At 36.2% G+C, this 8,584-nt stretch overlaps 1 protein-coding gene across 10 annotated transcripts in view; it reads right to left on the bottom strand.

The window, feature by feature from the left end:
• Positions 1-8,584, bottom strand: part of SSBP2 (single-stranded DNA binding protein 2) — a 240,897-nt gene that overhangs the window by 231,196 nt on the left and 1,117 nt on the right. The window contains exon 2 of one of the 10 annotated variants that reach the window (XM_015571601.1): positions 2,845-2,874. The exons of the other annotated variants lie outside the window; for them this stretch is intronic. The gene's annotated coding sequence lies outside the window, so the exon portion shown is untranslated. The remainder of the gene's footprint in view (positions 1-2,844; positions 2,875-8,584) is intronic. 10 annotated transcript variants of the gene reach the window in all.

Below are 8,584 nucleotides of genomic sequence, written 5' to 3' on the forward strand. Positions count from 1 at the left end.
TTATCCCAGCTCCAAATTGAAGCTAATTGGTAAGAAATAGAGAATAGTTCATTGATCAAAATTAGCCTGAGCCTTCACAAATTTGAAATCCCAACTACTCCAAATCCCAAACCAATTAACTTATATAACAGAAGCACAAGGATTTTGGACAAAAATCAGACTTTATTTATGATATAGCATATTTGGAGTTAAGTAATTGTATAGACTTGTGCTTAACGCACACTATAGCAATACTTTCTATTTAATCCAAGTATTGGTACAAACTTTTAACTACCATTGAATTCATGATTCTGCCTACTTAAGATATATATGCATGAATCTCTCATTTTAAAAGAGGCAGCTGTACTATAATGAAAGAAACACTGAACTCAGAACCGAAAATAATCTCAATATGATTCAGCTCTGCCACATAGTATCTCTAGGACCCTCTCTGGGTAAATCTATTTCCAGTTATAAATCTCAGTAGTCAATTTTCACCTACCTCACAAAATCATTGTGAGATTTAAATAAAATAAATCTTGAAACTATAAAGTACAATTTCACTATAAATTTGTTAAAAGAAGATTATTCTAATACAAGTTTATATTAAAACTAGAGGCCTGGTGCACAAATTCATGCACCAGTGGGGTCCTTTGGCCTGGCCAGCAGGATTGGGCCAAAACCACCTCTCCAACATCCCCCAAGGGGTCTTGGATTGCGAGAGGGTGCAGGCCAGGCCAAGGGACCCCACTGGTGCACGATCAGGGTGCAGAGGGACACAGGAGGTTGGTCTGCCAGGGAGGAAGCACGGGAGGGCTTCAGGGTGTGTCCAGCCCATCTCGCTCAGTCCCAATTGGCTGGACCCCAGCAGCAAGCTAACCTACCAGTCGGAGCATTTGCCCCCTGGTGGTGAGTGCATGTCATAGAGAGCGGTTGAGCAGCCTTAGCATATCATTAACATATTACACTTTGGTTGAACAGACAACCGGACACTTAGCATATTAGGCTTTTATTATATAGGATATACACATATTTCATAGTAAAACAACTAGGTAATCTGTTATCCTAAAATTCACAGGAAGACTACTAAGTGCCTATATTATAGAAAACACTTCTTAGAGATTATACATTAATTCTGGTACCAAATATTAGAAATACTGGGGAGAAATGAGCTACATATAGTGATACCCTGTTGTGAATCCTCAATTCACTTATTCCACAAATACCTAATCTAAATTCCAAGCACTATGATAATCAGTGGGAATATACTGGAGAAGACAACACTATGGTTCTTGTCCTCAGGGAGCTTCCAATCTAATTGGGAAATAAGACACTAAAAGATCACACAATTCATTAATATATGATAGATATGACAAAAGGAAGAGTAGAGCTTGCTGTGAAAGCACACAGTAAGAGTCTCTAATCCAGTTTGGGAAATTTCATGCTAGTTATTCCATCCTTTGTGAACCCAATAGGCTTTAAGTGTTCAATAAATCTTACCTATTTCTATAGCCAACATTATTAGAAAACCCACATGTCCCACTGTTCTAGTTAGGAACAACTTTATCTCCAGGGTTTGGGAGGTAAGAGATAGTCAACCTTATTATCTAGGAAAACCTAGGTACACTAGACCCTTCTCCCAATTCCTCAGTAAAAACCAAAACCAGGCCCCAGGAAATACAGCTTCTCATTCCAAACTTGATTCATACAGTATTTTATATATACCTGAGCAATTATGCTGATGCTGAGAGGTTTCCTCAATGGTACTTTATTTTTATTTTTATTTTTTTTTTCCTCAATGGTACTTTAAACCTGCCTGAAATGCTTTAACCCCAAATCTTCTCATGATTGATTCTTTCAATATTACTCAGGGTTCTGCCTAAATGGTTCCTTCTCTAAGAACCTTCCCCTGACTACCTAGCCTCCCAGTCACTCTTTAAATTACATCACCCTACCTCATTACTTTACAATACTTACGACTATCTGAAATTGCCTACTACATTTATTTACTTATTATATGTTTCTCCTTGAAATTTGAAAATAAGTTTCATTAAAGCAGGGACCCATTTTATTCTCAACATATCCTCAAGATACATCTTCTTGCCAAATAGCCCCAGTTTTGTTCAGGTAGCTCAGGTACAAGGGAGCAATGTTTCCAGCCCAGAGGACGAAGGATGACTGATTGAAACCAATTATGTAACCTTTTGCTGGTAATTGGTTTAGGGGAGGGAATGGCAGTTCTCTTCAATAAGGCATAAGAAGATATCTGCTAAGCAACTTCAAGAAAAGGTTTACCTTGCCGATTACGAAACATGAAGAAGGAAGAACCTTGCTCTTCTCCCTGCCTTTATACTTGGTTGTATGAGAACATGATGCTGGGAATCTGATGCAGGGATGTGGGTTGCATTCCTGAGAGGGAAACCATGAGGACGGCAGAGAAGCTTAACCTGAACCCTGGATGTACTGGACTCACTGAATCAACTACCAAACTACCTCTTCCAAGCATCCTGTTATGTGAGATTTATTTTTAGATCCTGATCAATTAAGCCATTTTCTATCTCCTGACTTGATACCTGCAGCCAAAAACATAAACTCTTAAGCCTCTGTTTTTTTCTGTAACATTAACAGAAAATACTACCTATGGTCTAGTGGATTCTTAAGGGGATTAAGTGAAACAATGCAAGTAAAGGCCAAATATAAACAAAATACTCAAATGATAACGTTGCTATTGTTATTGTTAAACAATAACCTTCTATGACAAAACTCCACAAGCTCTTTATGGAGTAGTTAGAATTTTGTTATTTTACAGAAAACATTCATTTTAATCCTGTTTAAATAAAATCATTAAAAAAATAATATATTTACCTGGATTTCTTCTATCAGTAGCTCTTGGTTCTTTCTCAAATTTGAAGTAGGTAAAAAAAAGAAAAAGAAAAGAAAAAGGAGAACCAAGGCAAATATCAGATCACTAATGAAAAAATAACCATATGAATATCAGGGGAAAGGCTGTGTTTAGCATCAACTCCTCTCTTAACTTACGTGGACAGAGCCATATATAAATTTTCATCTTACCTTCATAAATATTCCATCACTATTTTAATATGGCTTAGATTATATTAATCAAAAATTAAAACTATTTTAGTAATTAAAACTATACTATATTAATACCTACAATTACAAAAAATATTTTAAAGCAGAAAAACAGAGCAACTGTTATACTTCATTTCTATATTGTTTTCTGTGCCAAACTACTTACTTGATATGCCATGAAGAAAAATTAATACTGAAGATCAAAATTGAAGACCTCCAGGTCATTGGTTCAAGCTCACTCCAGCTAAACTGTGATTTAAGATGCTATAATGGTTCATTATTGTCAGAAAGCTGTTTACAGTTCTACATAACATAGAATAATCAAAATTCTTAAAGTACAATGTGAGGGTTGTTCTGTCATTATTAAAGAGACAAAGAAGAAGGAACAAATATTAAATTCTTCATTGGGCCTAGCCGGTTTGGCTCAATGGATAGAGCATCGGCCTGGGGACTGAAGGGTCCCAGGTTCAATTCAGGTCTAGGGCATGTCCCTCAGTTGCAGGCTCCGGCCCCTGAGCCTGAGGAGGCAATAAAACCAATTGATATGTCTCTCCTATGGATGTTTCTCTCTCTCTGACTCTCCCCCTTCCTTCCACTCTATCAATGGAAAAATATCCTCAGTTGAGGATTAACAAAATCCTCCATTGCACTGGAACTGCCCAGGGTCTTCTGAGTACAGATAAATTTTGGTCCTGTCAATATTACAAAAACACTTAGTTTTACTTTTCAAAATATTTAACTATTAACCAACTCTGACAAAAACTGTGTTACCCATTATGACCAACCATAAATTTGGGCAGCTGCAGGACTATGAAAAAAGTTGCCTGGAAAAACTCTTTTTTTCCCTGGGTGAACCATTTTTCACCCATTTTTCAATGTTCTCACACAATGAATATAGTTTAAGAAAAGTAAAAATAGCCTTTACTATTTCTCTAACATTACAGAAAATGAGTGGACCACCCTTCAGATCACTTTTTGTAGACTATATGGGTTTTACTATAATAGTCAAATAAATCACACAGTCCTACTCATGTTGTTATAGACATATGTTAACAAAACCTTACATGATCAATGATGCATATGTAAAATATATAAAAAATCTAATAAGCAAAATTTAAAATCTAAATATAACCACTGACATTTTTATTCCAAACTCTCTTCAGATATATCCTCCAATATATCTTATTCTATTGCTCCAATGCTACTTTAAATCCTTCCTTGGCGAAATAATAAGTTACTAATAAAAGTAATATTTCAGCATATATTTACAAAGGCTCACATATTACTAACCAACATGTCACTAGCATGCAAATATTTCATATAATTTCCATCCATTATCAAAGCAATAATAGAGAATATTCACAATAGTACACAATAGTAGAGAATATTCCCATGTACTCCACAATAAAATTATAATTATCTTCAATGCATATTTTTAAGTTATATATTCCCAGCAGCAGTATCATATCTTTTCAACCTAGTATATTAATCCTCAATGCTATGTACCAACATTAACATAACAGTTATGAGCCCTATGGAAGAAAGAAGATTCTAAATTCAAAGTATATTTTTCCCAAATTTTACTTTCAACTCTAAACTGTTGGGGTGAGATGTTAATAAACTGCAATCTATGTATTCCACTGCCAGCCCCAAATTGTACGTTTTAATTTCAAAACAAAATAGTTCTATTTTCTAGGAGTAAGTGAAGATGAAAGGACACATTTGGTCCACTACTGCAGAGCAACTAAAATTTACTGATTTATTTTCATCCGGAATTGGTTTTATAGGGCAAACTAGTGCTAAAGTGTGGGAATAAACCTCTCATTTTTTATTTTTTTGTAAAAATACATTACAATATTAACCTCTTTCCTTAAGAGTCAAGATAAATAACCAGATAAAGAATGCTAGAATTTAACTCTTAACACCTTACACATTCTCTTTTCTTTAGGTTTGTTCCTTCAAAAACTCTTTGGGGGCGGGGGATACTTCTAAAATAGTAAAAAAGAGAGCAATCCAAAGAAAAACTCTCACAACCAAGATGACATATTAGATAAAAGTTGTTAAGCATTTTGGAGAAAGTATCCTCCACTGCACTGGAATTATCGTAGAAGAAAAAATCTGAATAAACAAAAAGTCTTCATTATCTAGGCTTCCAACTTTCACCCCTAAAAATTCTGTGCCTTCCCAAACCACATATACATCTGCGATCCATCAAAATGAAGGATATAAGCATCAGGGTTAACCAATGGTTAAGTCTACACATCTGATCAAATCTTTAAAATCTCTTATATCTGATTATGTAATGCAGTTCCCTAAATCTATAGCATCCTACCCTAGATCAGGAAGCCAATCTGGCATACAGAAAAAAAAAATCTTTCAGTTTCAACCACAGGTTCTAAAATTAAAGAAATCTTTGTTAGAAACCCAGGTAAGGAGCAAGTTACTTTTCTTTTTTCTTTAATGGAGAAAAAAATCACTATCTTGCATAAGTGTTGGGAGAACTGAAGAAAATATACATAAAGCACTGACCACAGTAGCTGGCATGTAGAATGACAAGTAATAATTATTGTTTTGCCTTTATTAGCTATTTTTGAAATACAATTAAGCTACAGAATGTGGAACTCAAACTTTTAAAGTCCTTTTTTTGGAGGTCATTTTGGAGGTCAAGAGATTTTTTTCACATTGTAAAAAATTCCTTTGAGTCTAATATCTTCATTTATTCAAATATTTATTTGGTGCTTCTGACGTATGAAGGCACTGCCCTGAATATCAAGGATACCCCAGAGAAGAAATTTGAATTATCATCCCTTGCCCTCAAGAAACTTACATTTTAGAGGAGACTAGACATTAAACAACCAATTATATAATTACTTAATCACAATTGTGTCTGTACTTAAAAAATAAAATAAAATAGGGAGAAATAACCTAACAAGATCAGAATTTAAATTTCTACACAAATATCCCACCTCCCTCCAAGGATTCTCAATCATTCCCTCTATAATTAAACCTAATCCAAACCTTTGTATAGACTTGATCTGTCTGGTTTTTTAAACAATAAAATAAGTAATTAACTTGACTGGCCATTTTTTAAGTTTATTTTCTAATTATAGTTGACTTACAATATTATATAAGTTTCAGGTGTACAACATAGTAATTAGACATTTATATACCTTATGCAGTGATCCCTCCCTAAGTCTAGGAATCACCTGTTACCTTACATAGTTATTATGATATTACTGACTATATTCCCGATGCCATTTTTATGTTCAGAACTGAATACTAAAATTATTAAAAAATATGTAAAACCTACAAGTTAATTTCAAATATTCCAATGGTGACTTCTTAGTGAAAGAGAAAGCAAAGACATAATAACACAGGTAAGCACTTGTCAGCTACCTTGTTACTTGGTGTTTAGTTTGGTAGATCTGACAAGTGCTAACAAGACCTGAACTCTTGTTAGAAAATACATTTCTTGATAGATTATAAAACTACTATATTTAGTTTATATGCATACCACTATTCATAATGACTCCTTTTTCAGAATGTTTTTATTGAAGTAAAATAAATATTTACGTATTTATTACTGAAAAACAAATTACTTCTATGATTTTTAAGATCAGAACAATTCTAATTTGCTTACTAAAAGAGCATTTTTTTTTTGCTCAGGTACCTTTTTAATCTGCCACCTTAAAAAAGTTTGTCTAGCCCAGCTGGTGTGGCTCAGTGGTTGAGCATCGACCTATGAACCAAGAGGTCATAGTTCAATTCTGGTCAGGGCACATGCCCAGGTTGTGGGCTCCATTCCCAGTAGAGGGTTGCTGGAGAGAGCCAATGAATGTTTCTATCTCTCGCTCTGAAATCAATAAAAAATATATTTAAATTTTTTTTGTTTTAAATCTGGTGACATCCATTTCAAAGACAACTCAAGATTCCTATCTTCAGAAGTTAGCACACTGTTGCAGAATAGTGCCATTAATATCCCAAGTAAATATCATGGGGAAACTGAGCAATCAGATCAACTCTCCCACCAAAATGAAAATTAGTTTATTCTGTAAAATAAAATCTACCTCAGTATTTGTCTTAGATTCAAACAATACTCATCTAGAAATTAATGCAACAATTAACTCAGAACAGCAACTGTCAAGTTCCAGAAGTGGCCTCTTCGCCTATATTTAGTTCCTAAGGAGAGCCAGTCTAGGTTCCTGATGTCAATTACAACGAATGGAAGACATATATTTAAATCTAATAGCACCATCTAGCAGAACTTCCACTACTTTGCTTACAAGAAAGAGTAGATGTTACTTGGTGTTCAGTTTTGTAGATCTGACAGCACAAGTGGCAATTATTTGTTTTCATGAAAGAATCAGAGAATGAGAACTACAAAGGACCAGACACACCAGGTCCAACTTTCTCATTAAGTATCTCAGATACTTTTTTTTTTTAACAATTTAAAAAGTTATCAGGATACAGATTAAATTCAGCCATTCCTGGGAATCCAACTAAAATTTAAAATTACTTTTATTCTCAAATTCAACCACCCTCAAAGTATATAAGATTTTACATCAACATATTTCAATTGCTCCAATCCCATATGCTCTGTAATCATTAAAACATCCTCCTCTAAAGGCTTTTATTTTATCAGACATATTACAACCAAATGATTAATGCACACAAATTAGGCTGTTTCAAAACTTTGATTCCAGTAACTGCTGTTTCTAAAGCTGGCTATGATGCTGTCTGTTGTACATTCCTTGTCACAGCAGTAAGATCCTGAATGTACCTCCTCAGAAAATACCATGGGGAAAACAACAACAACAACAACAAAAACCCCAGCATCTCTGCGTTAATTTTTTGTTGTTGTTTTGCTACATCAAGGCCTGCCACCCCTAAATCCCATGGGGATTGTGGGTGCCGCTGCCAACACGAAGATTAGGAAATGTTCCCATCCCCAGGGCACAAGAAACTTTCAGGAGAAGGCTGTATCCACTGCCTAAAGCAAACAGGGAAAACCTGCGCCTTCGCCTGTTATTGACGCAGCTATTTCCGTGCGCAAGGTAACCCAAGTAGCTTTGGGGAGATGGTCTCAGACTTTTCCCCAGGCTGGACCCCCGGGGGAAGGGAGAGAGCACGTTCAGTGGCAAGGTAAGCCTCGCCCTCGGAGTGGAAGTGGTTACCGGGCACCGCGGATCTGCTGCACACACACACAAAAAAGAGGGGTTGTTCCTCAGTGGTCACAGTCACTATTCGCTCTCATTTTTAGCAACAACCCAATCCCCGTTACAAGTGCAGGCGAACAGCAGCAGGCAGCCCAGCCTTGCGTGTGCCGCGACGGTGGCACCCCGGGCCAAGGGGCGCTTTTCTCGCCCGCCTCCTCCGGGCTCCCACCGAAGTTAACACCTGTATCTCCGCCGAACCCAGCTCCACAACTCCTCCCCACGCCTACTCTTCCCCCTTCCCCGAATACCCCGTTTCGGACCAGGGCCCCCTTCCCAGCGCAGACAACCCTTCGCGCGCC

This window comes from Myotis davidii, unplaced genomic scaffold (genome assembly GCF_000327345.1).
Source record: "Myotis davidii unplaced genomic scaffold, ASM32734v1 scaffold44, whole genome shotgun sequence".
Lineage (NCBI taxonomy): Eukaryota > Metazoa > Chordata > Mammalia > Chiroptera > Vespertilionidae > Myotis > Myotis davidii.